This window comes from Chenopodium quinoa, unplaced genomic scaffold (assembly GCF_001683475.1).
Source record: "Chenopodium quinoa cultivar QQ74 unplaced genomic scaffold, ASM168347v1, whole genome shotgun sequence".
In the NCBI taxonomy this organism is placed as follows: domain Eukaryota; kingdom Viridiplantae; phylum Streptophyta; class Magnoliopsida; order Caryophyllales; family Amaranthaceae; genus Chenopodium; species Chenopodium quinoa.
In genome coordinates this window covers 3530650-3542107 of record NW_018742684.1, presented here as the reverse complement: position 1 = coordinate 3542107, position 11458 = coordinate 3530650, and positions in this window count along the sequence as shown.

Below are 11458 nucleotides of genomic sequence, written 5' to 3'. Positions count from 1 at the left end.
GATTTTTTCACCGAGCCTCCACACGTGGTCCATGCTCTCTTTAAGTTCTCCCCCTCCTCGGAGGAAACTCTAGTTACTGGGATTCACGCCCCCTCGACCACTAAAGAAAAAAACAAATTATGGAATGATCTACAAGACAACGCTCCCCCTCAGGATACTCCTCGTCTGGTTATTGGTGACATGAATGAAATAACCCAACAATCTGAAAAGGTTGGAGGACGTCCTATAGCTAACAATCAGGGGCGTGCCTATGGTGAATGGGTGGAAAGTGATCGACTCATTGATCTTAACTTCAACGGGCCAATGTTCACTTGGAATAATGGGCAGGATGGCTTAAACTTGATAAGGGAACGACTTGACAAAGCTCTTGCAAACGCAAAATGGATGGAGAGCTACCCAAACACTCATGTATTTCATCTTCCTAGAACATATTCAGATCATTGCCCTATTTTAGTTGATTCTAATCCTTTGAAAGGTAGGGGTAATTACCCGTTTAGGTGCAAAGAAGCTTGGTTATAAAACCCTAATTTTAATGATTTTTTTAAATCTGCATGGGAAAGGGGAAATAACGACTTCATTATATCTAAAAACAACTTCATCAGGGAGATTAAATGCTGGCATGATAACGTCTTTAACAATTCCCTAAGACATAAAAAAAGACTAATTGCTCGTATTGAAGGAATTCAAAAAGCTTTTTGCATTAGATATTCGAGGTTCTTGATAGACTTAGAAAAAGATCTGCTCACACAGCTTAATAATATTCTTAAAATCGAGAGAATTACTTGGGCTCAAAAAGCGGGTGTTGATTGGCGTAGGTATGGGGATTGGAACACCAAATACTTTCATATTCTAGCCAAAGTTAGAAATAGCAGGGGAAAAATTTTGTGTCTAAAAAATGAAGAGGGGTCGTGGATTTATGATCAAAAAGACCTAGAAAAAATTTGTGTCAATTATTTCAAAAATATTTTCTCTTCTAATCAGAATGCTCAGCCTAGATGTGTTAATTTCCAACCGAACTCGACTATTAGTAATACTGACCATGGGTTTCTTTGTAGCAAAGTGTCAGAAGCAGAAATTTTAGCAGTTCTTAAGTCCATGGCCTCTATGAAGAGCCCGGGTCCTGATGGTATACAACCAATATTTTTAAAAAAATATTGGGATACCGTTAAAAGCTTCATTACCTCTCTTATCGTGTTTTCTTTGAGTCGGGTAGTATTCCTCAAGAGATTAATGAGTCATATATTTCTTTAATTCCCAAAAACTCGCATCCTACCAACATGAGTGAGTTTAGACCTATTGGCCTTTGTAACTCGATTTACAAGTTAATCACTAAAATTATTGCCAATAGAATTAAACCAATGCTAGGGGATTTAGTTAACCCTGTCCAATCTAGTTTTGTGGAGGGTAGAACTATTGATGAAAATGTCTTAGTTATCAAAGAAGTAGCCCACCTTTTTAAAAAGGCTAGTAAAAGAAAACTAATGGCTTTCAAAATTGATATCTCTAAAGCTTATGATAGCCTAGAATGGGGTTTTATTAGGGAAACTTTGTTGGGAATGAATTTTCCTACTAAGCTTGTAAAACTTGATTAGGGGATTTTGCTCCCACCAATCAGAATGCGCCACGTGGGCCAATCAGGTCCTGCCAAGTGTCCCCCAGTTGGACCTCTCAGGGCTTGCCACGTGGCACACGCTTATTCGTCCACCCTGGACCTATTATGTCATGACACGTGGCATACTTCATGCCTAATGGAGAAGTCGGCCACCTAGGCCCAACTTCCGAGGGAAGCCCAATCAGCCCAAGGTTAACCTAAACCTAGATTGGCACGTTTCCCGAGGTTATAAATACCTCCCTTAATCCTCATTAAGGGGGGATTACGCAGATTACACACATAAAACACTCTCACCTAGAGAGACCCAACCACTTTAATTTCCGCATTAATTACTCCTTAATCAAGTACTAACTTGACCGTCGAAGGCGGATCTCCAATCATCCGGAGCATCCGTTTGTTTTGCAGGTACAGGCGTCCGGTTCCAGTCTCGGAATTGTAACTCTCCCGCAGGACATCAGAAAACCCCGAAACATATTGGCGCTGTCTGTGGGGAGAGTACTTCTGAGATGGCATCCACGTTTGTACCGGCTCCTGAAGAGAGACGTCCCCTGGACGATCCTCTACTTCAGTCGGACCACGATACTGAGAATGAATTTGAAGTTGAAGCTCACACAGCTTCATACGGGACCCTAAGGGCCCGACGTACCCGTCAGACCGAAAGGAGGGAACGGGAACATCTTCAAACTGGAAGCGAGCCAGCAGGCGCACCGCCTGTTCGGCAGCAGCCGACTGATGAGTCTGCTCCCATCACAAGGAGCGAACTCATGACCTTCATGAGGGACTTCAAGGGAGAAATTCAAGAGTTGATCAACAAGAAGCCGCCTGCTCTGGATAAGGAGCAGTCGGCTAAGAAACCCTCCACTTCACGGAAGAGGAAGCCAGTTCAAGGGCGAGAGGCGACCCCTCATCCTAAATCTAGGAAGTGGGAGCCACCTGCCCTTGATTTCACAAAATACCGTTTTCCTACTCCAGGAAATAGGAAACCTGTTCGTCATATTCAGGCGGACGGGTCGAGGAAAACATACACAGACGCTCGGCTACTGCTAGAGCAGAAGAAGAGCGACCGATTGTCATAGTCGGCCTCTACTTCAAACTTCCAAGACAGCCTGCGAAATACCTCGATGAGGCAAAATCAGTCGTATCATGAGAGTCAGTCAGGCGGCACCTCCTGTCAGTCTGGCTTTCATAGCGACCAGGCGGTACCAAACTTACCGTTTGTACCGCAATAACAGTATTTTTTACAGCCACCTCCGTTTGGTGGACATGCAGCAAAAAATGTCCAACCTATGGACTGGCAGCTACGGTTGCTTAGACTTGGTGAACAGCCGTCGGCCTTTTCCAAGGAAATTACTGAAGCCGCTCAGCCGGCCAAAGTGAAAAATGTATTAGTAGGCGCCTATGACGGCACTACTAACCCAGAAGACCATCTGATGGCATTCACCAACCTGATGTACCTTCAAGGGTTGGATGATCCCACTTGATGCAAGTGTTTCCCAGCGACTCTCAAAGGAATCGCACAACAATGGTTCGGCAACCTGCCGACTGGTTGTGTAAATAACTTCAAGACGCTTGCTTACTTATTCACCTCCAACTTCGCCATGAACATTCCTGCGAAGAAGACGACCCTTGATTTAGGAACAATTCAGCAGGGCGAGAAGGAGGGGACATCAGGCGGTTTAACCTAATGAGAATACAAATTCAAGGGTTACCGGATGAAGTAGCCTATACTGACTTTTTCAGAGGTCTCAAAGACGGCTCGACCTTCAAATTTGATTTGGTCCGAAAGAGGGTGGCGACTCTTCAAGAGGCCTTGATTGAAGCGGAAGCCTATATACAGGCGACTGATCTTTGTAGTACGGTAAAACAGTCAGACGGGAAAAGGTCCGACAAAAGAGAAGGACGACAGAAGCAGTCGTCAAACAAAGATGAGAAAAGAAAAGAGGTCTGGGCAACTGATTCCTCTAAACAGCTGTCCTAGAAGAAGAAAAACGAATTCAAACCATACTCCCCAAAGTATGTGTTTAACAAGGATAGCCAATTTATCCTAAAGGAAATCAAGGGGCGGATCTCAATTGAGAAGCCGGTCCCCATGAAGGGTTCTGCAAACAACCGGAACCAAGAAAAATTCTGTGATTATCATGAAGATGTTGGTCATCACACCAATGAATGCATCAGTCTCATGTGGTATCTGGACCGCCTGGCTGAGAAAGGTGATCTTGACACTTATGTCAAGAAATCTACGGGGAACACTTCCTCGAAAAAGCAGTCGACCAAAAAGAATCAACAGGCCGACAGCTCCGATACAGATGATGCAGTCGTCTACACCATTGCAGGCGGCTTCTCAGGAGGCGGCCCCACTATTAGGGGCAACAAAGACAATATCAGACGGTTAGATGTAAATTCCGTTCATCAAGAACGACCCTCCAAATATTCATTTCCTGAGATTGTCATCACTGAAGAAGATCTAGGAGGGGTAAGAGGGTCGCATGACGACCCTATCGTTATTAAATGTAAAGTGGCCAATCAGAGAGTTGGCCGAATCCTCATAGATACCGGAAGCTCCTCAGATCTCATCAGTAGCAAATGTCTGTCGAAACTAAAATATCAGACTGATTGCATACATCTGGCCTCCCACCCTTTAGTAGGGTTTGGAGGGGGAGTCGTCCACCCAGTGGGACGAGTGGATTTACCCATCCGCCTGGGCGAAAAAGGGGAAGGACGACACATGGTAGTCCGATTCCTGGTAGTAGAAGAACTCTCGGCCTACAACATGATTCTGGGACGACCAATCCTGAATAGTTCCAAGGCTGTTATAATCCCATCTCTTATGTTGCTCAAGTTTGAGAGGGATAATGGAACAGTCGGGTCCCTAAGGGGAGATCAGAGGATGGCCCGAGAGTGCTATCTCTCGGATGTCAAGCCCACCGTTATGACCGCTGGGTCGAGTGGTGGAAAAATAGACCTTGACAATGTCAAGGAGAGTGCGCGTGTTCAAGAAGCAGGCGGCAAGAAGAAAAAGGCATCCCAGACAGGGGCCGCAAGAAAAGACAGAAAATAGCAATCATTGGCAGAAGAGCGGTCGGATGAATTTCACCCTCAGCCGGCTGGTGAGCATACGGACCTGATCTTAGATGACTCGCGTCCTGACAGAACAGTTAAAGTTGGGACGACTGCTCTAAAGGTCCTGGGTGACGACTTTCACAAACTATTGAAAGAATACAAGGACATCTTTGCATTCGAAGTCCATGAAATGCCAGGCATCAGTCCTGATCTGGCGGTACATAAACTGGCCGTGGATCCGAAAAAGAAGTCGGTACGGCAGAAGAAACGGAACCATGGCGAAGAAAGAAGTCAGGCGGCAGCCGCCGAAGTTAAAAAATTACTTGATGCAGGATTCATTCGGCAATGTTACTTCCCAGACTGAGTTGCAAATGTTGTGCTTGTTAAAAAGCCGAATGGCACCTGGCGAATGTGTGTAGACTACACAGACTTAAACAAGGCGTGCCCAAAAGACAGTTACCCTCTGCCTAAAATTGATAACCTGGTCGACTCAACAGCCGGCCATGCTTTGATGAGTTTTATGGACGCCTACTCTGGTTTCCATCAAATTCCTTTATGGAGGAAAGATCAGGAGAAGACGGCCTTCGTCACTGATCAGGGGTTATACTGTTACACGGTCATGCCGTTTGGTCTTAAGAATGCCCCGGCCACTTTCCAGCGAATGATAAATACTGTGTTCTTTGATCAGATTGGGAGAAATGTCGAGGCATATATTGATGATATGATTGTCAAGTCTAAACTTCAGAAAGATCATCTGTCGGACCTCCGAGAAACTTTCGCCACACTCAGGCGGCACCATGTCATGCTCAATCCCAAGAAATGTGTCTTTGGAGTTGAGTCTGGGAAATTTCTCGGGTTCCTTATCAATCAGAGAGGAATAGAGGCGAACCCTGAGAAGGTGCAGGCGGTCATCGACATGCAGTCGCCCCGTACCATCCGAGAGGTTCAGAAGTTAACAGGTTGTCTGGCGGCCTTGGGAAGATTTCTAAGCCGATCAGGCGACAAATGCCTATACTTTTTCCAGGTAATTAAGAAAAAGGCAAGGTTTGAATGGGGGCCAGATGCTGAGGCGGCCTTCCAGAAATTGAAAGTTCACTTGCATTCCTTGCCGAGGCTGGTCAGCCCTTTGCCCAAAGAAGTACTCTACATGTACCTGGCCGTCTCTGATCATGCGTTAAGCGCTGTTCTCCTTGCTGAAAGAGACGGCTGTCAGCTCCCGGTCTACTTTGTCAGTCATGTACTGAAAAATGCCGAGTTGAGGTATCCCTTAGTGGAGAAATTTGGTCTTGCACTCTTCATGGCTGTTAAAAAATTGAAGCCCTACTTTTTGGCACATGCAGTCGTCGTGTATACAGACCAACCTATCAAGCGGCCACTGACCATCATGGAGTTGTCAGGCCGAATGATCAAATGGGCCATAGAAATACAGAGCCTCGAAGTTACCTTCGAGCCTAGAAAAGCAGTGAAGGGGCAAGCCTTTGCTGACTTTATTGTTGAGATGACTCGTCCTCCTGACTCTCAAGTTCCAGAACAAGTCTGGAAGGTATATGTGGATGGAAGCTCTACTTCAAATGGTTGTGGAGCAGGCGCATATGTCAGTTGCCAGAGGGCGACAGGTACGAGTATGCTCTACGCTTCAGTTTTCAGGCCTCAAACAATGAGGCAGAATATGAAGCTTTACTAGCCGGAATCCGCATGTGCAAGGCGGCAGGGGCAAGAAAAATAGACGCCTGTTCCGATTCACAATTGATAGTGAGTCAGTACAATGGCGAATACGAAGCAACCCATCCGGCCATGATCAAGTATTTACAGGCGGTCCGACAAGCAGTCGGCTCCCTTGAAGATTTCCATCTGACCCAAGTGCCGAGATCAGAAAATAACCAGGCGGATGCACTTTCAAAATTAGCATCATCCGCCTCCTGTGATACTCCTCGAACTGTTTTTTGGGAAGTAATGGAGAGGAGAAGCATTGAGGAAGACCCTATTGGAATCTTAGACAGAAGCTCAACCTGGATGGATCCAATCAGGGCATATCTGAAAAATGGTACCCTGCCGGATGATCATCACCAGGCGGCAGCACTGAAAAAACGAGCAACCAGTTTTGAAATAATAAAGGGAGAACTTCACAAAAGGGGGTACCTTCAACCCTTCTTAAAGTGTGTTATTCCAGAAAAGGGGCGAGAGATACTAGACGATCTTCACTCTGGTTACTGTGCTTCCCATATAGGCGGTAGGACGCTTGCTAAACGGGCAAGGCGGCAGGGCTACTTTTGGCCTACTTTAGAAGCAGATGCGATGGAGATGGTGAAAAAATGTGACAAGTGCCAAAGGTTTGGCAAACTAATTCACCGACCGGCTACTGACCTCACTACCATTCATAGCCCACTACCGTTTGCTAAGTGGGGCATGGATATTCTGGGTCCATATACGCCTGCTACAGGCGGAAGGAGGTACATACTTGTTGCCGTCGACTACTTCACTAAATGGGTAGAGGCGGAGGCTGTAAAGGGAATCAAGACGAAGGATGTAATTTCATTCATTTGGAAAAATGTCATCACTCGGTTCGGGGTTCCCATGTCTATGGTTTTTGATAATGGTCCCCAATTTGAGACGCCTTTTCTCAAAAGCTGGTTGGGTGACCAAGGAATTGCACACTACTTTGCATCTGTCGGCCGTCCACAAGCAAACGGCCAGGTAGAAGCCTTTAATAAAATCATCTCAGACGGTCTCAAGAAAAAGATTGAACGAGCAGGCGGCCTATGGGCGGATGAATTATCACATGTTCTCTGGGCCATTAGGACGACTGAAAAAGGGGCGACTGGAGAAACTCCATTCCTCCTAACTTATGGTGCGGAAGCTGTTCTTCCAATAGAACACTATGAGCCGACTCTTCGAGTAATGCTATATGACGAAGAGGCAAACTGGGAAGCCATGCGCCTGGCCTTAGATTCACTTCCTGAAAGAAGGGGCAATGCTGTCTTGCGCCATGAAATTTACCGCCTGAGAATGACTAGATCATACAACAAAAAAGTACACAGGCGTCCACTCAAAGTGGGGGACTTTGTACTTAGAAAAATGGAAGCAGTTGGTAGGGCTAATGAGTCTGGCAAACTAACTCCCAACTGGGAAGGTCCCTACCGAATCTGTGAAGAGGTTAGAGACGGTACCTACCGTCTGGAAACACCAGACGGCCAACCGTTGCCTCGAACTTGGAATGTAGATAATCTTAAGAAATATTTCTTTTGAATGATGTAAATAGTCAAGGGCTACTTGAATAAAGTTTGCATAATATTCAATTTTATACTTAAGAGGGGCATGCCAACTAACAAACAGTCGGCTACTCTCCATGTTTAATTTTCATTTTTACTTAGAGGGGCATGCCAACTAACAAACAGTCGGCTACTCTCCATGTTTAATTTTCATTTTTACTTAAGAGGGGCATGCCAACTGACAAACAGTCGGCTACTCTCCATGCTTAATTTTTATACTTAAGAGGGGCACGCCGCTTGTTTCACTCAACCGGCTACTCTCCCATAACCGTTCACCAAGAACTGTCTAAAACACATGGCTAAAATGATCAGACCAGGCGTCAAGCCAACTGATCAAAATATAAAAATTCAATTCGACCTGTCCCAACGTTATAGCAGGCGTCCGACGGCATCCATCCGGATGAAATTCGTCGCAGAGAGCAGCTCCCTTTTGGGTGGAACATTGTTCTATAAAATCATTACACGACACCTATACGACCGTCTAACCAAGACAACCACGTAGCCGTTCCTCGGACAAGGATATCTCACTTAACTGACTAATCACGTCAAGCAAGTGTTCGCAGTAACCATCCGGGTCAACCGACCGACTGAACTACTTGGGATAAGAAAAGTTGGTATTTTATGAGTTAATAGCCAACAAACATTGGCAAATAAAGGGGAACAAACGGTACCCCCCGCTTGATACCTCTACTACTCAGTTACTTGGCGACTAGGTAACAATCATGTTTACTTGGTCACTCCTTAAAAATTTAGTATGAAACTAAAAAGGTGTTCATACAGCACCTGTTCACACTAGATTAAATATGGCGGGGAACAGTCAGCCTAGACGGTCTAAAGTCTCTAGCATAAAAACATGACAAGTAGGAAACCACTTTCCTACTTGGTTAATTTTACAAATGATAGGACCTCCTGCCTAAAGGGGATCCAGTCTTTAAAATGGTTCGAATACCGATTGGATAAATGGCCGACTGATCGTCTAGCCTGGAAACAGACAACCAGTCGTCCAGGGGCATAGGCGGTATAGGCGGCGTGACTAACTATCCGTACCTGTCTGCAACTATCGGCCATGTAAAACAGTCGGTATAGTGTACAATTGGATATCAGAATGTTCAATACTTAAACAAATTTGAAGCAAAACAAAAATATTCATTAAAAGGAAGCCGGTCATTAAAGACCGGCAAAATATTCAGAGCCCCGGCCCCCTGGCCGGGTAAATACAAACAAACGGCACGCAGGCCGTGGAAAAAAGACCCAAAGCTTAAGAAGGGGCAGATCTTCAATATTAGCAGCTGCCGCCTGGTCAGCACTCTTTTTGCTGGACTCGGCTTCAGCTGCATCCTTCTTCGATGCATTACCCCCAAGCGGCACAAGCGCCACTACCGGCTTCTCCTCCACCTCCAACGCTTCCTCCAACGCCTCGTCCTCAGCAGCCGCCAGGATCTCTTGATTATATCTATCAGAACACTGGCGGTACGTTTTTTCCCATGAGGCAAAGTCGGCATTGGGGAAGAGGCGGCCCCAGGTCATGCGCTGGATTTGAGCAGAGTCTTCCATCATCTCCCGGACCAGCTCTTTCTTCTCTTGCTCGGCCTTTTCCGAGAGATCCTGAGTGAGACTCTTCTCCTGGGTCACCAGGCGTTCCTTTACGTTCGCCAAGGATTTCTCCAAGGTTTCATATGAGGAAATCTTTTGGCGAAGAGGTCTCAGCTCGGCCTTGAGGTTGTTGATGGTCGCCTCCAGCTCGCTATTCCTCTTCTAGGCCGCCTCTAACTGAGCCCGGACAGCGGCGGTAGCCTGCGCCTGATAATAAAGAATATCAATGGTCAGAACCTCATTTTGGGCAATTTGAAACATTGCCTTATCACAGTCAGAGGCGGCCATAGCTTTCGCAGCCTTTACCTCTTTGTTCTTCCGGTCAAGTGGCTTGCGAAGGCCGTTCACTCGGAGCAGGGCCTAAGTAAAAAGGGGAACAGGCGTCAGTTTCCAAACAAAAAATAAAACATGCATCCTGGAATTCAAATACTCAAAAATATGCTAAGTATACCTCAGCAAGGACCCCTGCAATCCCGTCTAGGTCAAGGGTGCCGACACCCCTGACCGCTTCCCTTTCAGCTGGAGGTACGGCTTTGATCATAGACTTGGCCACTTCGACCAAGTCAGGCTCCTGAGGGCCGGCTGCATCAAGAGGAAACAAACAAGTTAGCCCTAGTAAAGAAAGGAGCAAGTCTAAATTCACAAAGACAGCTTCATACTTCTAGGCGGCCCAGCTGGAGTTTTAGAAGGAGCGGTCGGCTGCTTCTCAGCCGCCGCCTATTTCCTGGCAGAACCAGGAGAGCTCGCAACAGTCGTCCTCCGGGCCTTGGAGTCCGGCTGTTGTGAAGAAAAAGCTCTTGGAGTGCCCGTCTAAAAAAAGAAGAAAAGAGTCAGTATATGCATAAAACACAACTCCAAAAAGAGTGAAAAGTTTCGAAGCTGACCAAGGGTGCCCCCTTGTTGGGGGAGTCGGTTGAAGACTGCTGCATGATGGAGGCCCGCAACATGGCCGCCGCAGTCTTGGAGGCGGTAATTTTGCTCATGGCGTCCGCTGCAACAACAAATAGCAAAGTTAATAAAAAGTCAAAATAATAATGCATGGAAAAACAGAGTATTTGACAGGCCGGCTACCTCTTGAGCACCGACTGCTGAGGCCACAGGCGGCCAAAAAGTACTCGTCATAGAGCCATTTGAAGCTCAGGACGCAGTGCAGGGGTACTTGCTCTCGTACCCCTGAAGTAGAGTTCACCCTAGACTCTACTCTGAAGAGTCCTTTGTCTAGGATCTCTTTTTTAGCCTTGGGGGAACAGGCGGCATGCTGCGGCCGCCTGCAAGAAGAGGCGGATTCCTATTCCACTTGTAGAAGTGCTTGTTCAGCTCTGTGTCTGAACTCTCAATAATAAGGAAGGTGTTCCGCCAATCCTTCCACTTGTTTGCTTTGCCTCTCGTCATGAGGTAGCCCCTGTGGCTCGTCAATTGATACCAGCCGGTACCGCCTGACTTAGGGGTCCGGCTGAGATAGTTCATGTGGGCGAAAGCCTCGAAGTTTGGCTCCACCCCGTGCAGTTCGCACCCGGCCACATAGCCGAGTACGTTGACCCAGGAGTTTGGGGCTAACTGCCATAACCCCAACCCATACCCATCCAATAACCGCTGAACAGCCGGATGTAGTGGGAAGCGCAGCCCAGCCTTGATGGCTGCCTCGTAGCAGCCAAAGCAGGCGCCATCATAGCTAGTACCAGCCGGCCAGACGACTGTGTCTTCTGGATCCGGCACGAACACTAAAAAGCCGGGGCCCATTGTGTGGTTTGCGATAAAGCTCCCCACTTTCTCTTGCATGGCCGTGATCCGGCCCCGGGGTACCGTGAAGTAGTAGGGGGTATTTTGCTCTCGGTGAGAGGCGGATGGCTCCGCCCAATTGTCCCCTTCTCAACTGCATGAGAAAGCCTCGCCTCTTGTAGGCGACTGTTTTTCTCTTCTGTGT